Below are 17366 nucleotides of genomic sequence, written 5' to 3' on the forward strand. Positions count from 1 at the left end.
CATTTCAATTTGTTGCTAGTGTCTTAAGAGGTCTAAGGAAAATGCCATGCACCTCACCTATTAATTGTTCTTTTCCATTGAGGATTTTCTGCTTTCATGTGAGCTCACTGCAAGCCATACTCATGGGGAGTGTGCTCATGGACATTCACCCCACTTAAAACTGAGATGAAACCTCCAACATATATTGGGAAAAGGAGATAGTTGGCCATTCACCTTTTCCATACCTATCATGCCAGAGAGCTCCATATGCTCTCTTTGCATAGCATTTACCTGGGTGGGTGAGCACTGAGAATGCAACCTGGCAAATTTCAGTAAGTCAAGAGATAGGAGGGGAGGAGAGATAAAGGCAAGGGAGGGAAGGGGAGGGGACCAAAGGAAAGGAAAGGAAAACAACATAATGCTCAATCAACTGCTGTGATAACTGTTCTTCAAAATGACTCCCCCAGTGAATTGCACCTCCTTGTATTCACTTCCTTTTGTAGTTTCTTCTCACAATGAATTTTATCCAGCCCTGTATAACCAATAGAATGTACCAAGAATGATACTATGTAACTTTTGAAGCCTGTTCACATAAGGCCTTGAAGCTTCTGCCTTGGTCTCTGGGAACAATCACTCCTGAAATGCTCATTCTAGATGAAGTTAGCCTTCTTATAAGTATTTTGGCTACCCTGAGACTACCATGCTGAAAGAAAGTCAAGCCATCTGGAAGCAACCTAAAGATGCCAGGTGGAGAGAGAGATGCCAGGGAACACTGCGGTGCTAAAAGTATGAGTGAAGAAGCCATCCTGGAAGTAGATCTTCTAGCTCCAGCCATCCCAGCTAATGCCTTGTAGATCAGAGACTTCCAAAAGAAGCATTTCTAGCATTCCTACACCAGAGTCATGAGCCAAAGAAGATGTTTGCATAAAGTAACTAAGTTTTAGGTAGTTTGTTATGCAGCAATACATAAGGAGAACTCTTGCTCTCATCCAATTCAGGAGTTAACTTTAGGTGGAAATTAACACAGAGAAAAAGTTTTGATTGTTGACATAAGAAGAAACTGACATGAAAGTTGAACAGTCTGACCAGGGCAATGGTGTTCATACTTTTCCGATTGGGAAGATGTCAATTCCAGTAAGGGGAAATGAGGAGAGTTACACTCTCAGCAACTGAGTACTTTGAAAGAGCAGGATTGAAGACAATGTGTATGGAGCACTTTGTATTTCCAGGTATGGTTGCATGCAATCCCCATAAAATAACTTTTTAGAAGAATGGTATTATACTGCTCACTTAATAAATTATAAAGCTAAACCAGAGAGAGATGAATGGGCTGCCAAGATCACAGAGCTGGAGTGAGTATGCTGCTTCTCACAGGGTTAGGTAGCAGCTCTCACAAGCTAACAGGTACATATTATTCAAGTTTTCTCTCAAGGTTGATTCTGAAATCAGAGGTTATAACAGAGCTAACAGTCTTTGAGTAGAGATACGATCACTTCAAGGGGACTAGTTATAAAAGGGGATATAAAATCCTACTCCCATTGTAATAATCCAGTTTGAACTCCATGAGCTCCCTCTGACAAATTTCTTTCCACATACATTTATTGAGTATCCCCCGTGCTAGGTCTCCAAGGATGAGTAAGAACTCCCCTGACTGAAAGAACGTGAAATCCAGTGAAGAAAACATTCACACAGAGAACTTCATTGGTGTCGCAAGGGTTGTGCAGAATGTCACAGGAGGGGCTGCCCTTTGCCCACCTGTGGCGGGGAGGGAGGAGTGTCTGGAAATTCATTCTAGAATAAATGCTGACGGTGCTCAGATTTGCAGGACCAGCAGAAGTCAGCCAGCCTTCATGAAGGACTGATACTGTCCTCCAGGGCGGCAGGGGGAGACATTCCACCTTTGGCCTCCCTGAATACCATTTCTATAGCCCTGTGTTAAACCCACAGAATGGTATAACTGTCCCTTTCTTTCCATTAAACCTGTCACTGGAGTTTCTAGTACTTTGCCAAAATGTGATGCACACATGAGAAGCCTGAGTAGGGGGATAAATTGAGAGAGCTGAATTCCCTGTGCGCTTTGAACATAAAGCCCAAATGAAAATACCTCAAACCTTGATGGGAAGTTTAATACTTCATTTTTATCTTTCCCTTAAAGCCCACTTCATACTCCACTGAACTAGTTCATAGGTCTGGCTGAAAAACCTCCATTTCATGTCGCTTTGCTGGATGTTCTTGTTTATCCCAAATGCTCCTACCTCTCATTGTGAAACTTCATTCCTCATCCCCTTTTAGAGAAAAGCTCTCATTACTGCTGATTCCAAGCTGTCTAAACCCACACAAAAGAATTAGAAATGAAAAATGCTATTTCCTATAATTTTGGTTTGCCCCTACTCTTCTTTCTCCTCATTTCCTGTCTGTGTTTCTGTTTCTGGCTCTCTCTGTCTCTGTGTTCCTTTCCTTCTTTCTCTCCTCCCTGAGACTTAATATCTCCAAACCCCCTTTCTTCTCTTGATCTACCCTTTAAACACATTTAAATGTAAACAGAAAGAATGTTCTTTCTGAGTCAACTTCTGAAGTCAAATAGATTCCTGTCTTCTTAAATTTTTTTTAACGTTTATTTATTTTTTGATAGAGACAGAACGTGAGTGGGGGAGGGGCAGAGAGAGAGGGAGACACAGAATCCGAGGCAGGATCCAGGCTCCGAGCTGTCAGCACAGCGCCCGACATGGGGCTCGAACTCGCAGACCGTGAGATCATAACCAGAGTTGAAGTTGTATGCTTAACCAACTGAGCCACCCAGGCGCCCCTTGGTAGATTCCTGTCTTCTTATTGAACTTCATTCAAAACACACACACACACTCACTCCCTCACTCACTCAATCACTCACAGGGCACTATGTTCCTTGCATATGCTCCATTTGTTCTCTTTGCCATCCCAAATCCTTCTGTCTTGTCTTGTCTTGTCTTGTCTTGTCTTGTCTTGTCTTGTCTTGTCTTTTCTTTTCTTTTCTTTTCTCTTCTTTTTTTAACGTTTAAGAGAGAGAGAAAGCATGAGCAGGGAAGGGGGGAGAGAGAGAGAGAGAGAGAGAGAGAGAGAATCCCAAACATGCTCCGTGCGGTCAGCACACAGTCTGATGCAGGGCTCAAACTCCGTGAGATCATGACCTGAGCCCAAAATCAAGAGTCAGACGCTTAACCAACTGAGCTACCCAGGTGCCCTTCCTTCTGTCTTTTCAAGTCCAAGAAATGACCTGACTCCTGCGAGTAAGCCCTCCAGTCCTCCAGACCACAGACACTTCTCTATCTTTAGAGCTCTGATAGCATTTATTTCTATACCACATATCTTGTTATGACATTAACTATCGTCTAGAATTGTTCTCTCATAAAACTTTTATTCTGGAGAAGATGTATGCTTCTCTGGTGCTAAACCATTTCCTGTATTGCAGATTATGCCACTCCCCCTGCTCAAGAACCTTGAGTGGCTCCCTGTGGCCTATAGCAGTTCTTCTCTAACTCCCAGTGAAGCACCCAGCAGCAAAGTAGAATGAATGCATGCTCTTCATGATTTGGAGGGATAGCCCAACTGCCTTCTCTAATAAATTTCTTTAATGCCTCATGGTTTTGCTTTAAAAAAAAATAAGCACATTGTATAACTTATATTAAGCTTTGCATGAATTTGTAGAGAGGAACTCAAAAGCACAAGATATGATAAGGTAGGTATAGTCAAGATAATTAAATCAAAAGCCTAATCCTTTCACAGAAGGGCAGGAGAGAAAGTGAGAGATGGGCAGGAGAGCAAGTGAGGAGACAAAGTCCATGTCGTGATGACCTTTGGGGGGCCATGAATGGCTACATCAGTGCCCTAAATAATATTGTTCTGTGGTTCCCTGGCATTTTCATGACACAGGCCAAACCCCCTAGCATGACATGCAGTACCATCTGTGACTTGGCCACTATCCATGTTTCCAGTATCATCTTTCACGCTGCCTGTCTTCATGCACACTCTGCTCCAGCCAATAAGGAACTGCATGCAAGGTTGTACATGTACCATGGCATTCACACTTCATCATGTCCTCTCCCTGAATGTCCTCCCATGCAGTCCTCCATACATACCTCTCAATCCTGAGCTACCTGGAAGGTAACCCTTTCTCCAGGAAGATATTTTGTGCTTACTGTGTGCCAAGCAACATTCTATTCTAAGTGCCTTTACACCTTCTCATGCAATGCCTGTTACACTATTTTACTCAGTAGCTAAAAAGAAAAAGAACTGTTAAAGCTCCACCAATAAGGAGCTAGTGGAGCTCAGAGCTAATTCACTGTAGTAGTAATCACTTGTAGGTTTTATTAGAATGGTTGGTGTGCAAAAATATGTACAAAAAAAAGTCAGCTTTTCATAGAACGGGAACCTTCCCAACAAAATGGAAAAGTCATTTGATGTTTTAAAAAAACTTTACCGGGAGAGGTTAATGCAGAGGTTAGTGTGTGGCCATTCGTCTAAGATGCATCATGCACACTAAAACAAACGGTACTAGTCCTGGGAAATATCCCCAAGGAGAGCAGACTGTCTCTAGACTGTCTCAACCTGTCTGGAAACTGCCTCTTGCCCCCTACTTTCCCCCTCAGCTCTTCTCCCACTAGGTGCTATACAGAGAAAATATAGCCTGTGGTCCCAGACACGTAGGAGCTTTCAAGCAAGTTAAATGGCTGAGTCTTCCATACATACACTAAAAGCAGTGTAAGAGCCTTCCAGGGGCTCCATAAAGTGCCCACTAGAACGACTCCTGAGGGAAGAAACGATTCCCTTATACTGAGGTGGTTTGGGAAACCTTCCTGGGGAGAGACAGAATCCTTCTGAGATGGAAGCTGGTCTCAGAATTTTTCAAGGCAACTTGGGGAACTTGTACATTCTGACATTTAAGAACACATGCCTTGGTTTCCATTAACTTCTCATTTAAATGCCGGGGCTGGCAATGGGTGGTCCTTTAGTACTGCTGGCCTCAGGAGATGGGATTTTCATGAGGAGTCACAATATTAGCCTATACTTTCTGTGATCTAACTCCCCAGAGAAAAGGCAGGCATTTCTTGAGTATCTACCAAGTCTGTGCATACATGGCATATAGGTACATGTTTACAGTGAATTCTCCCAATTGAGAGATATGCTTCAATTTTATAATTGAAGAACCCCTGACAAAGCAGTTAAGCAACCTGCCTGAAGTTATACAACAGGTAGGTAACAAACCTGAACTTTAAGCCCAGATCTTCTGATTTCAAAGCACATATTCCTTCAACATCAGGAACTACATTGATGTAGCATTATTCTGTGCTTTATTTTATTAAGGTTCAAATGTCATTGAGCTCATGATTAATCATGACTACTATCTAAAATATATATTGTATTGAAGACCCACATACCCCAAACTCTGTAAGTCTAAAATACATTTCCATCAACTTACTCTGGGCTAAAGCTTTCCACAGTTACATCATTGCTGAACTGTGCCAAGGGCAAGCCATAATTTATCTGATAGTTTATCTCATAATTCCTCTAAACTTTTGTCTACCCAAAGCTATCCTTGAACTCCTGGCGGGTGGGGGAAGCAGCAGAATCACCTGCTTTAAGGTTACGCATAATTAAATGTTAAGCATAAATAGTATGTCTTACAATCCTCATGCTGCTAATGATTCTCAGATTGTATAGCCAGCTAATTAAAAAGCTGAAAGCCATGCAACCCTGCATAAGTCAATTTGTTTTGTATAACATTCAATCTTTGGTTTTGGTTTTTAACTTCTATTTATCCCTTACACATAAAGAAACCAGTTTGGTTTAAACAAATGTATGAAAACATGCAGATATTTCTCTGAAGTTGTGCCTTGAATCCGGAGTGTTCCAAGAGATGTGAAGCATTTCCCAACTAGTACTTGGGTTCTGGCGTTACACAAAAGTGAGGTCATCCCAGGGAAAGCTTATTGTGACCATTCCCTTCAGCAAGGCTATGTAAGAGCCTTCCTATTTGGTTCTAATAACCTTCTCATGGATAATCGGTCTAAGAAAGTTATCTGCAGAAGTCTCAACGGTATAAGCTGGGCTCTCACAGGAAGGTGGGATCAAACCAGGATCTAGACCTGGGCAGGAGTGACCTGGGCAGTATGACAAGACACAAGCAGGAGTGGCTACTCTCAAATGTAACGGAGACTTACAAAAGTGCTATGAAGAGTCTAATCAAGGGATAACTTTAAGAAGGACTGGCAGCAGATGGCTGCATCCCAATAATGCTTTCTGAGATCCATTTCTGCATGACATGGAAGGAATTATGGGTGGGCAACAAGCTAAAGAAAGACCAGAAGAACAGAAGTACCAAGCAGAGAGCAAGAGCAAAGGGAATGAGGCAAGATGGACCTGGAAAGGAGTAGAAACCTGGTTACGAGTGCAAAGGTGCAAGTTAGAACAACCCAGGCATGGAGAACCACTTGATGTTGAGCTACTGATTCAAAAAAGTGTGTCTATAAATATACACGTGTGCCTTATTGTTTATTTAAAACATCCATACTGCTTTCTATGCTTTAGTCACCATTCAAAATAGTCACAGACATTTATTTAAAACCTGCAACAACCCTTCAAGGCAAATACTAGCATTGTCTCTATTTTATTAATCAGGCAGCTGAGGCACAGAGAAATTAAGAAATGTGCCCAAGGTCACAGAGTTAAAAATTAATCATTATTTAAAATTTTACCTAGAACATGGCCAGCCTTTTCAATTTACAAACAGGTATTCTTTTCAGCTCCATAAATTGATATGCCTAATACACTTTTATTATTGTCTCTACTATTCTGGAATGACTCTTTTGGAGTCACTCTTTTTCTAGGGTTGAACATCCACTTTCTCACCTGCATATCTATTATCTTTTTATTCATGTTTTTATTTTGTCCTTTCCTCTGAATTTGAAGAAATTATTTCAAGTCCAACTTTGATTTTTTTTAACATTTCACTTCTTTTTTTCCTTCCATTGCAGATATTTATTCCAATATTGCAATTTGATTTCCTTAATTTTTTTTTATGTAAGCCAATTCCCTTTTTTTAAATCTCTACCTTCATTTCAATTTGCTTTCACTTTGTAGCAGCTTATTCCTTAAAATAAGAATGGGTCATCTTATATTTCATTCAATGCATGTAGCAGGGAGTTTGTAAAATATCCTTCCAGTTTCTGGATTAAAAATTGTTTTCTAAGGTATCTCTTCTTCTGAGTATTTTAGATAATTCTACTTTCTTGGAAGTGTGGAGGAACAAGATGCGGAATATCTGTCCAGCCACCACCACTCCCCCATACACACACACACATATGCACACAGTCCACTTGGGTTCCAGCAAATTCCAGCACTCAGATACAGATCTGGAGTAAATATTGATGTGCACAGCCTTGAGTCCAAATTCTGAGGTCTAACACAATTTAGTGTAGCTCTGGTTGGTCTAGTATGAGACGTTCTGTTCTTGGTGTCAGATTTCCTGACACACTACAGAATTAGAACAGGCTGAGGCTCTTCTTTGAGTAAGTAGAGTACTTAAATGGCTTCTCACTTGCTCAACATAGGCGCCTGTGCAAAAGAAATTCAAGGGTAAGGAGAAATATGTTTTCTTAAGAAAAGAAAAAAAAAAAACTAATCCAAGAAAAAAAAAGCATCTGATGGCCATGGTGTGCCTTGGGGAAGAAGATTGAAAAATTCTTTCTGATTTACTCCATACTCAGAAAAAAAAAGCCATATCCCATCGGACCAGTAATAAGAGTTTAACGCCAAATAATTAGATACCACACATCTCCTTTCAAAAAAAGGAGGTTGATCCTGGTATTGTAGCAGATGGTACCATTCTCAACATCAGAGTAGGCCTCAAAGTGAGAGAATTCATGCTGGCTAGCTCACTAATCTGTCCCATTTCTGCTTTTGGGCAATCAGGCATATGGGAAATTTAGATTTTTACAGTGAATCTCGTTGGATGATACATATAAAACATACACTAATATCAAGCCAGTGTTTAATCAGGTAATGACCCATTAATAGAGAAAAGGGCAAAGCAAGGCCTTTTGGTCCTTCTGGGCAGGTAGGAGATTTCTAAGAAATCTAATCTAAGATTTCATCAATCATACTGTGAACACTATTCTCTATTCTATCCTTGTCCTATTGGAACAGTAGCCTTAATGGTATGGAAATTCTTGGAATGACATCTCAAAAACAAAAACCAATTTGGATGAAAGAATACAAAAAAGGTCCAGATGGCTTTGCTGTGCTCACCATTGTAAATGAGGATGGCTGTCCACAGCAGCCAGAGTGCATCTGTTCTCCATTTTATTCAATTACTTAATTAGGGTAATGTTCTCTCTTTAATTGTCACTGTTTTAATAAAACAGAAAAATCAAAGTTAAGTTGCTATTTGGTATTCTCTGATAAGTAAAGTTTTAAGTGTATAGGAGAAAAGCATTATCTAATATTTCACTAAGCCCCAAATACATGTCCATGTCCCTCTTCCCATGAACTTAATTCCCTATCAGATGCATAAAGTCTCTCTTTGAGCAGAGGAAAATTTGGGGCCAGTCAGACTTCTGTTATCCCCTCCAGCAGATCTATCACTGTGTTGTTGGGGGAGAAAGTTGACAGCAAGGAACACCATGATTAATCACATTGTTGTTTCTTTAACTCTGATAAATCTATCTCACGTCCTTTGTACAAGTTGTCCACTTGGTAAAATAGGTTATAAATGAACAATCCTCAGAATGGAAATCCCCTGGTAATATGACAGATATCTAGAAAAACATTTTCTATTTCTTTGGAGTTATGGCACTTTTCAGAAACCATTCTGCATCTCCACATTTAAATGCACCTATAAGGTTCTAATGAAAAAGGGTTTATCCCCATAAAAAAAAATAGTTGCTACATCTTCCAACTACCATGGATGGACTATGAACGTCTTGTAGACCTGCAGATTCACACAGCTAAAAGAGACCCGAAAGTCCATTGAGCCCACACTAAAACTTCCTGGGATGCATTTTAAGAATATTGAGCCCTAAACCCCACCCCAGGCAATTAAATCCAAACCTTTTAGGAGAGAACTACAGATGGGTATTCTTTAAGCGCCCCCTGGAGATTCTAATGTGCAGCCAGGGTTAAGAACCACTTGCCTCTCCACAAATGAGGCAAGACAGGAATCATGGGGAATTCAGCTCATTCAGGTGAAGAAGACCATAATAGGGGATGCAGAGGGCATATGTGGGCATCTGAAATCTCTCCCTTTCTGAGTTGAATGTGAACTTCGTATTTTAGAAAGGAAGGAAGACTGGACATTTAAAAAGAAAAAAAAAAAGACCACTTGACTGTTATTTAGAAGAGCAGAGAAGGCAATTTAAAACCTGTATCTATGAGTTGGGAGCTGTTGATGAGAAAGTTGCTCTGAGGGCCAAAGTAACACAACCAAAGTAACAAAGGTATGTGTGCGCTTGAAAGAATGAACAGTTGTGATTTAGTAAAACTCAAAGCAAAACAAATAAAAAACACTAAGCTTTACCTAGGTTATTTTAATTCTTTACCCTTTCTCTGATTTGTGTATTTCTTTCATATTATAATCATTTGAAATTAATAAGGAGTTCATTCTATAATTTCAAGAGAATATTTGTTTTGTTGGAAAAAGCATGGCTGGGTACCTGAGAAACTTGCAGAATGGTGAGGGTTGGTGAGGAAGCAACATTAAGAATTCATTTTTTTTCTTTTACTGAATCAAAGAGGAAAGAGGCTTGGTATCTAGTTGAAAAGTGTGTTCTGTGCCCCTTAGCACAGGTTTCAGAAATTGTATCTTTCTCCTAGATCAACTGCAAATCCATTAAGTGCCCTGGTAAAAGTTTACAGTTTTGCTACCACAATGCTACTCCCTGGAAACTTTAGGAACCTGAGTGAAAAGAGACCAAGGAAACCCATGATTCAAAGTGGCCTAGAACTCAGGCCCTCAGTCTCAGGCTCCCTCTCAAGCTTCTGACCTGGGAAGCTGCTGCTGTCACCTGAAAACCTCCATCTACTGGCCTCCAAGCAGGCTCTACAGCAGGGAGCTCTGCTATCTGTCCAGGAGGCCTATGTGGGACCAACTGCAATCTGTGTTTCAATTTGACCACTTAGTCTTCTGCATTGGTTTACCTGCTATTTACACAAAATCTGATTCAGATTTGTTTGACTTTAACAAATAACTAATTTGGGTCTTAGTCTTAGAACTAATGATGCTAGACAGAGTTCCTAAAGAAAGGTCCTTCTATGATTCACAGCATACTTCATGGGAATTTAGCCCAGATATAAAGGTTATAAATCCAGATTGATCTGAGGACTACATCACTTACGCTTCTATCTGATACTTGACGAAAACATATTTTCTATTGGGGTAGCAATGTATCCACTGTAACAGTGAAGATTCTTTTGTTTTGAGCATGACAAATTATATGGATACCCTTTCTCCTTGGTGAGTCATAGAAGACATAGAAGCTGTCCTGACCAGACCAGGGTCTATTATGGCCAATGTCCCATCTAGTTAGAACTTCCCAGCCCACAGCCCTTGGCTCAGAGAAGTAGAGCTAGCCCAGATCTTGTGCAGAGCTGGTGACACTGAAGCATCACTGGCTCCTTGACCAGAAGCTGGATTCCCATGGCTGGCCAGCAAATCATGAAAGGACCTGTCATTAAAGACACCGCCCAGTAGAGGTGATAGATATTGACCAAGCAGAGTAGCAACCTACTGCCTTTGGACTAGCAACTCCAGAGAAGATTGGTTGGATGGGACCAAGATGAGAGTGGTGCAATCCCATGCAAAGCAAATACTCCTTAAAAAACACATCATGTGGGGCACCTGGGTGGCTCAGTCAGTTAGTTGTCCAACTTCAGTTCAGGTCATGATCTCACGGTCCTTGAGTTTAAGCTCTGTGTCAGGCTTTGTGCTGACAGATCAGAGCCTGGAGCCTGTTGCAGATTCTGTCTGTCTGTCTCTCTCTCTCTCTCTCTCTCTGCGCCTCCCCCACTCATGCTCTGTCTTTCTCTCTCTCAAAAATAAATAAACACGAAATAAACAAAAAAAAGATATCATGTGGGCCCCAGGGTTGCCCTGGACCCTGAATAGCTTCCCAATCCCAGAAGCCAGAGAATTACAAGAAAACCTCCATGCCTTGCAATTAGAGGTCTCATACAATGGAATGAATGGTGTACATTGAACTCAATTCAAATTCTACTTCTGCCACATACTAGGTAATTGTCCTCAGTAAACTTGTTTAACTTTCTTGAATTTGATTCCCTAATCTGTTAAAGAGAAAGCATACCAGGTACTTGGTCCCAATGTTAAAAATTTCATGTGAAAAAAAATTTGTATGAAACTTAGAACAATGTCTTGTACATGGGTTGTCAATAAATGTTGGATATTGTTTTTATTATGATGATTAAATAAGATAATTAAGGAATAGGGACACCTGGGTGGCTCAGTCAGTTGAGCGTCAGACTTCAGCTCAGGCCATGATCTCATGGTTTATGAGTTTGAGTCCCACATGAGGCTCGCTGCTGTCAACCCGGAACTCCACTTCAGATCCTCTGTCCCCCCCTCTCTCTCTGCCCATCCCCCACTCATGCTCTGTCTCAAAAATACATAAACAGTCAATGAAAAAGATAATTAAGGAACAGTTTCAGGCACACAATAACCCTAATAAATACTAACTATCAGAACAGTCTCTACAAGTAGAAGATAGTCTCTAAAGCAACATCTCTATCATTAGCAGAGATCCGTTACCCATGTTTTCTCCTTACTAAGTGGAAACAAGGAAGAAGGCTTGCTGAGAAACCCACAGCCCAGTGTTCTGTGGGCAGACATGGTGAGAAGGCCCCTCCTGGGACAGCGGCCAGCCTGTACAGTCTTATCCACTCACAGAGAATTCCCACTGTGCCACTACCACTCCTCTTCCCTAGAAGGTGTTACTGATATGAAACAATTTAAGTCAAATATAATTGAAATAAAAATATCCATTTCAGCAGACTCCCAGCAGGCTGAGCTACAGAACACTAACAAATTTGGAAGGAGGTACTAGAGAAAGAGTGTCATGAAAACCTGGCCTCCTGCTCTGAGGCTGTTACGCAAGGAAAAGGAGGACTCTTAGGTGGAACCTAAGAGTCAATCCCCCAAGTTCTGACAATGGCCCCCAGCCTTCCCAGCTGAAGCCTACTGTGAGTGTGAATGAGGTGGCTGTCTGAGTAAGCTAAGACACGGAGCAGAGGAGTCTATGGTGTCTTCTCACTGAGGGCTTCTGCTGTAGTCTGGAGATACTGTTGGAGCTCAGAGGATAAGGCACTAATGGATTGGGAATATTTGCCAAGGGATGAAGAACAGAAGCTGAGGCTTGGATGAGCAAAATCAAAGTCAACATTAAAATTTTTTCTTAATTTATTTTTTTATTTTAGCAAGAGAGAACATCAGCAAGGGAGAGAGAGAGAGAATATTAAGCAGGCTCCACACTCAGCACAGAGCCCAATGGGGGCCTTGATCTCATGATCCTGGGATCATGACCTGAGCCAAAATCAAGAGTCAGATGCTCAACTGACTCAGCCACACGATTGCCCCAAAAAGTTTTAATGTTTGTATAAACATAAATAGTAAACACTAATAGACTTGATTATTTATTAAATCTGTTGACTCTTTGATACTTAGGGCAAGTTGTTTTTGTAAGCTCACCTGTCTGAACCCTGTTAAGAGTGTTTTTTGATCATTCAGATAAAAAAAAATGGAGAGCCAATGCCAGGCCCTTTATAAAGTGCATCAAAATATGCTACCCATCCAGAGCCTTTACCACCAGAGCAAGCAAGACCTATAAGTTGTTCATGACTTAACATAGTCTGTTTTTGCACAATTGGTTTGGTTTCACACTTTTAGCAATCTTTAAGAAAAGTGGCTACTATTAACTGAACTGAATGTTTTCTCTGTTGTCCTTATGGTTTAGAAATGAGAGACATTAGAGCAGTACTTTAAAAACTATCTTCCACAACAGAGTGGTTCCAAGAAACATTAATGCATACTCTAAGAAAAAAAGGATTATTTCTGTCAAATAAGTTTAGAATATCACAATGTACATAAAGATATTAAAGGCTTTAGAAGTCCTATGGTAACACACACACACACACACACACACACAAACAATGAAGCTTGGCTTAGCTCAGCATTCCCCAAGCTTACTTGATGAAAGTGTCCTGTTTTCATGGAGTACATCTTTAGGTACTGCAGAACAGTATCCCCATAACAGTTTAGGAAACACTGCCTTCAAGTGTGTCATTACCAAAGTATCTGGTCCTATAAGCCACCCAATTAAAAAAAAAAAAAAAAAACAGCTTCTATAACATCCCTGACAACAGGATATTCAGTTGGGACTCTGCTTAAACCATGTCCCATAACTAGAAAGACATCCAGTTTCATGTCTGGAGATTAACTAGTAACAGGTGAATGGAAATTGGAGTTAGAACAGCTGGGCTCTGAAATCCTACTGGCCACAAGTTTTTCTCCTCTGAGTCTTAGAGTAAGTACTGAGTCCTTCTGTATAAAATGGCCATCATGACAGTAACCTCATAAAGTTTTATAGCTCATTGTCTCTATTGATATTCCCCTGAGCCAAGAGTTGCTTCCTCTTTATTTCTGTTACTTTGTCTTCTGGAGACAAACAGAATTGAATGAAAAGCGTCCCACTTTCACATACATTCTATCAGTTAGATCATAGTTACACTGAACTTCTGAAAATTCCCTTTTCTGGGATATGCTCACCTCTTTAACTACAGCTATGAGAAAACATGATATTGACTTTTTGCAAAATCATGGCATTTTTTTTCTCTATAGACACAATTGCTAATTGTGGTTAATGTTATGTAAAAGGATATTCCTAATATTTTTATCAAACACTGAACCTAATATTTCAGGCATGATCTCACCCCAGGAGAAAAGTATTCCCACTTTGTAGCAGTTAGTCTAGCTAAGTTTGGGTTCTTATATTTACAGCTATGGGCTACTTAAGTCTCAAATGATTTTCTGTTTCATTAAAAGCAAGATCTTTTTGCTAGAAGTGTTACCAAGCTGTGTCTCTCTAATTTGTGTAGTTGAATATTTAAACCTAAAGAAGGAGTGCCTGAATGGCTCAGTCAGTTAAGTGTCCAACTCTTGATTTCGGCTCAAGTCACGATCTCACAATAATGAGATTGAGCCCCACAGCAGGCTCTGTGCTGTCAGATTCTCTCTCTTTCTCTCGCTCTCTGCCCCTCTCTTGCTTGTGCTCTCTCTCTCTCTCTGAAAATAAATAAATAAACATTTAAGACTCTAGAGAAAAGAAAATACTAATAAGATCATAAGAGAAAATACATTTTGAGTACTATACTGTATTTATTGAAAGTATTGTACTATATTTATTGCAAAAAAATCTGTGCATAAGTGGACCCTCATGGAGCTCCTGGGTTGCTCAGTTAAGCATCCAACTCTTGATTTCACCTCAGGTTGTGATCTCATGGTTCTTTAGACTGAACCCTGTGTCAGGCTCTGCATTGACAGTGTGGAACCTGCTTGGGATTCTCTTTCTCTTTCTCTCTCCCTCTGCCCCCCACTCTCTTTCTCAAAATAAATAAATAAACATCTTAAAACAAAAAAACAAAATAAAATAACCTAAAACTAGTACTTTATATCATACTTTTTAAAGGTCAAACTTGTTGGTTTCAACCCAGTGTTCTGGCCTCTTGTGTTCCTCTTTGATTCCAATTTGAAAAGTTTGTGTCATCTGCAAAGCTGATGAGCTCCTGTCTCTTTCACACAACTTCATCTAAGTCTTGGTTAAAAGTATTGACTAGACATCAGCAAAGACAGTTCTCTAGCAACAGCAGTATCCTCAACTTTCAAACCAGATTATAGCAAGGAAGTTAAGGTATTTGTCACACACAGCAAGGAAGGAAATTGCACACTACTGCCAATATTCCACTCTTCCTGAAAATAAATAGAAATGGCCTTTCAAATGCTGGAAAAATGAAGTTGAAGATATTAAAAAAATTCTTCCTTCAATAATAAGGTGGCACAAGGAATTCCTGAGAAGCTGCTTGTTTATATGTCTATGAACTTTTGCTGTGAATGTGGAGCTGAATTAACAGTTGTCTGCACTGTCTCCTCTGAAAGGAAGCAAAAGACTTTTATGTCCACAAATATTACATTTGTGTATTCATTTATTCATTCATTAAATCAATAAGTCATCAAGCATCTATTAAGTGCTTGCTGTATTCAGGAAAGTAGTGAGCCCTGTACATTTATAGATAAGGAAAGAATATCTCTACCCTTGGAAGATGAATCACATAAAGGGGGTGATACAAACTCAAATGAGCAAAAGAAAATGTTAGAGCTTTACCACCTAATTCAGAGTTTAGCAAGGTAACATGAAATTAGGATACAATAATGCACAGTATTATGTCTACATCTGTATAGCTAAATATATTTGTACATCTACATCTATATCTATATTCCAAACAACCACAGGAAAAGGTTATGGAAGTTCTAATTTAAAATCTCAACAGAGGGGCACCTGGGTGACTCAGTCAGTTAAGCATTGACTCTTGATTTCTGCTAAGGTCATGATTTCACGGTTTGTGGGATCGAGACCTATGTTGGCTCTGCACTGACAGCATGGAGCCTGCTTGAGGTTCTCTCTCTCCCTTTCTCTGCCCCCTCCCCATCGTACTGTCACTTTCTCTCTCTCTCAAAATAAATAAATAAACTTTAAAAAATAAAATAAAATCTCAACAGGTAGTACAAAATATCTCTGAAAAATAGCAACAATGTGTTATATTTTTATACAATAAAACTATAAAATGTTTATTTGCTCAAGTCACACAGCTTGAAAGTAGTAGAAAAAGACTCAAGTGTAGGGTCATCCCCCCTCCTGAGACTGTGCACTAAAGTATAACTTTATCACATTTCCCCTACTAGAATGACAAACATCAAAACGAGTATTCTCAGTGGTGTTGAGGATACGAGAAAACTCTCAAGAACTGATAGTGTGAATACAAATAGCATGGTTTTTGTAAGGCAACTCTCCATGTGCATTAAAATGTGCATATCTAACTTACAAAATACAAAACTGTGCAAGTCATTTGTGCCATGATGTCTATGGTAGCATTATTTACAGTGGAAGATTGACTAAATAAATTTTGGTGTATCCACATAATGGAATACTATGCAATCATTTAAAAAGGCAATAAAAAGGCAAAACTGCAGGAACAGAAAGCTGACTGGTGTTGCCTGAATGTGGGGTGGGAGTGGGCGCTGACAGTAAACAGGTGTAAGGGAAGTGCTAACGGTGATGGAAATGTCCTACAACTGAATTGTAGTGATGGATGTGCAATTAGAAAAATGTACTAAAAACTCACTGAACTGTACACATAATCTGTAAAATTAGATAGTAACTATCAACAGACGTTCTCTCTGGGGTGAAGATTACAAGGGACTTTCACAATAAACATTCTGTATTATTTGTATATTGCAGAATGTCATAATTATGAACTAGTTTTGTAACCAGAAAAAGTTCTTAAACAATATCTACCTTCAATCAACAAACAATATCATACGTAATTACAAAAATCCACTTTCCCAATAACAAGATAAAGATGACTATTAATATCACTACTTTCCAATGAATGAGGCACAAGTATTAAAAAATAAAAGATATAGCTACTATTATTGGTGATGATTTGATTATCTGAAAAACCAAAGAGGATCAACTAAAAGTTTATAAAATTTTAATGATGTTAGTAATATGGATAGGTATGAAATAAATGTTCAGAAATTAGTATTTTCCTATCTATTTACAATAATCAAAGAGAAAATATAACAAAAACAGAAACTACAGAAGAAAGAAAAGTATACAATCTATGTAAAGGAAACCCTAGACTTCCTGCAGGGTAATAAAACAAATATAGAATAAATGCTATTTTTCTAAACATGATTACAGTTTTTATTTTTTTTTTAATTTTTTAATTTGTTTATTTATTTACTTTGAGGGGGGAAGGGGCAGTGAGAATGAGAGGGGCGGGGGGGGGGGGGGGGGGGAATACCAAGCAGGCTCCGCACTGTCAGCAGGGAGCGCAACATGGGGCTCAAACCCACGAACCATGAGATCATGACCTGAGACAAAATCAAGAGTGGGACACTTAACCAACTGGGCGAGCCAGGCGCCCCAATGACAGTTTATTAAAGAGGTCAATTATACCCAAATGAATCTATAAATGTAATGTAATTTCATTAAAATGTATGTGTTTATTTTTGTACATTTAAAAACAATGTAAACAGTAACTGCATAAGAATAAAAGTCTTTTCTAAACTC

Source organism: Puma concolor, chromosome A3 (assembly GCF_028749965.1).
Source record: "Puma concolor isolate L17-30 chromosome A3, mPumCon1.1.hap2, whole genome shotgun sequence".
Taxonomy (NCBI): domain Eukaryota; kingdom Metazoa; phylum Chordata; class Mammalia; order Carnivora; family Felidae; genus Puma; species Puma concolor.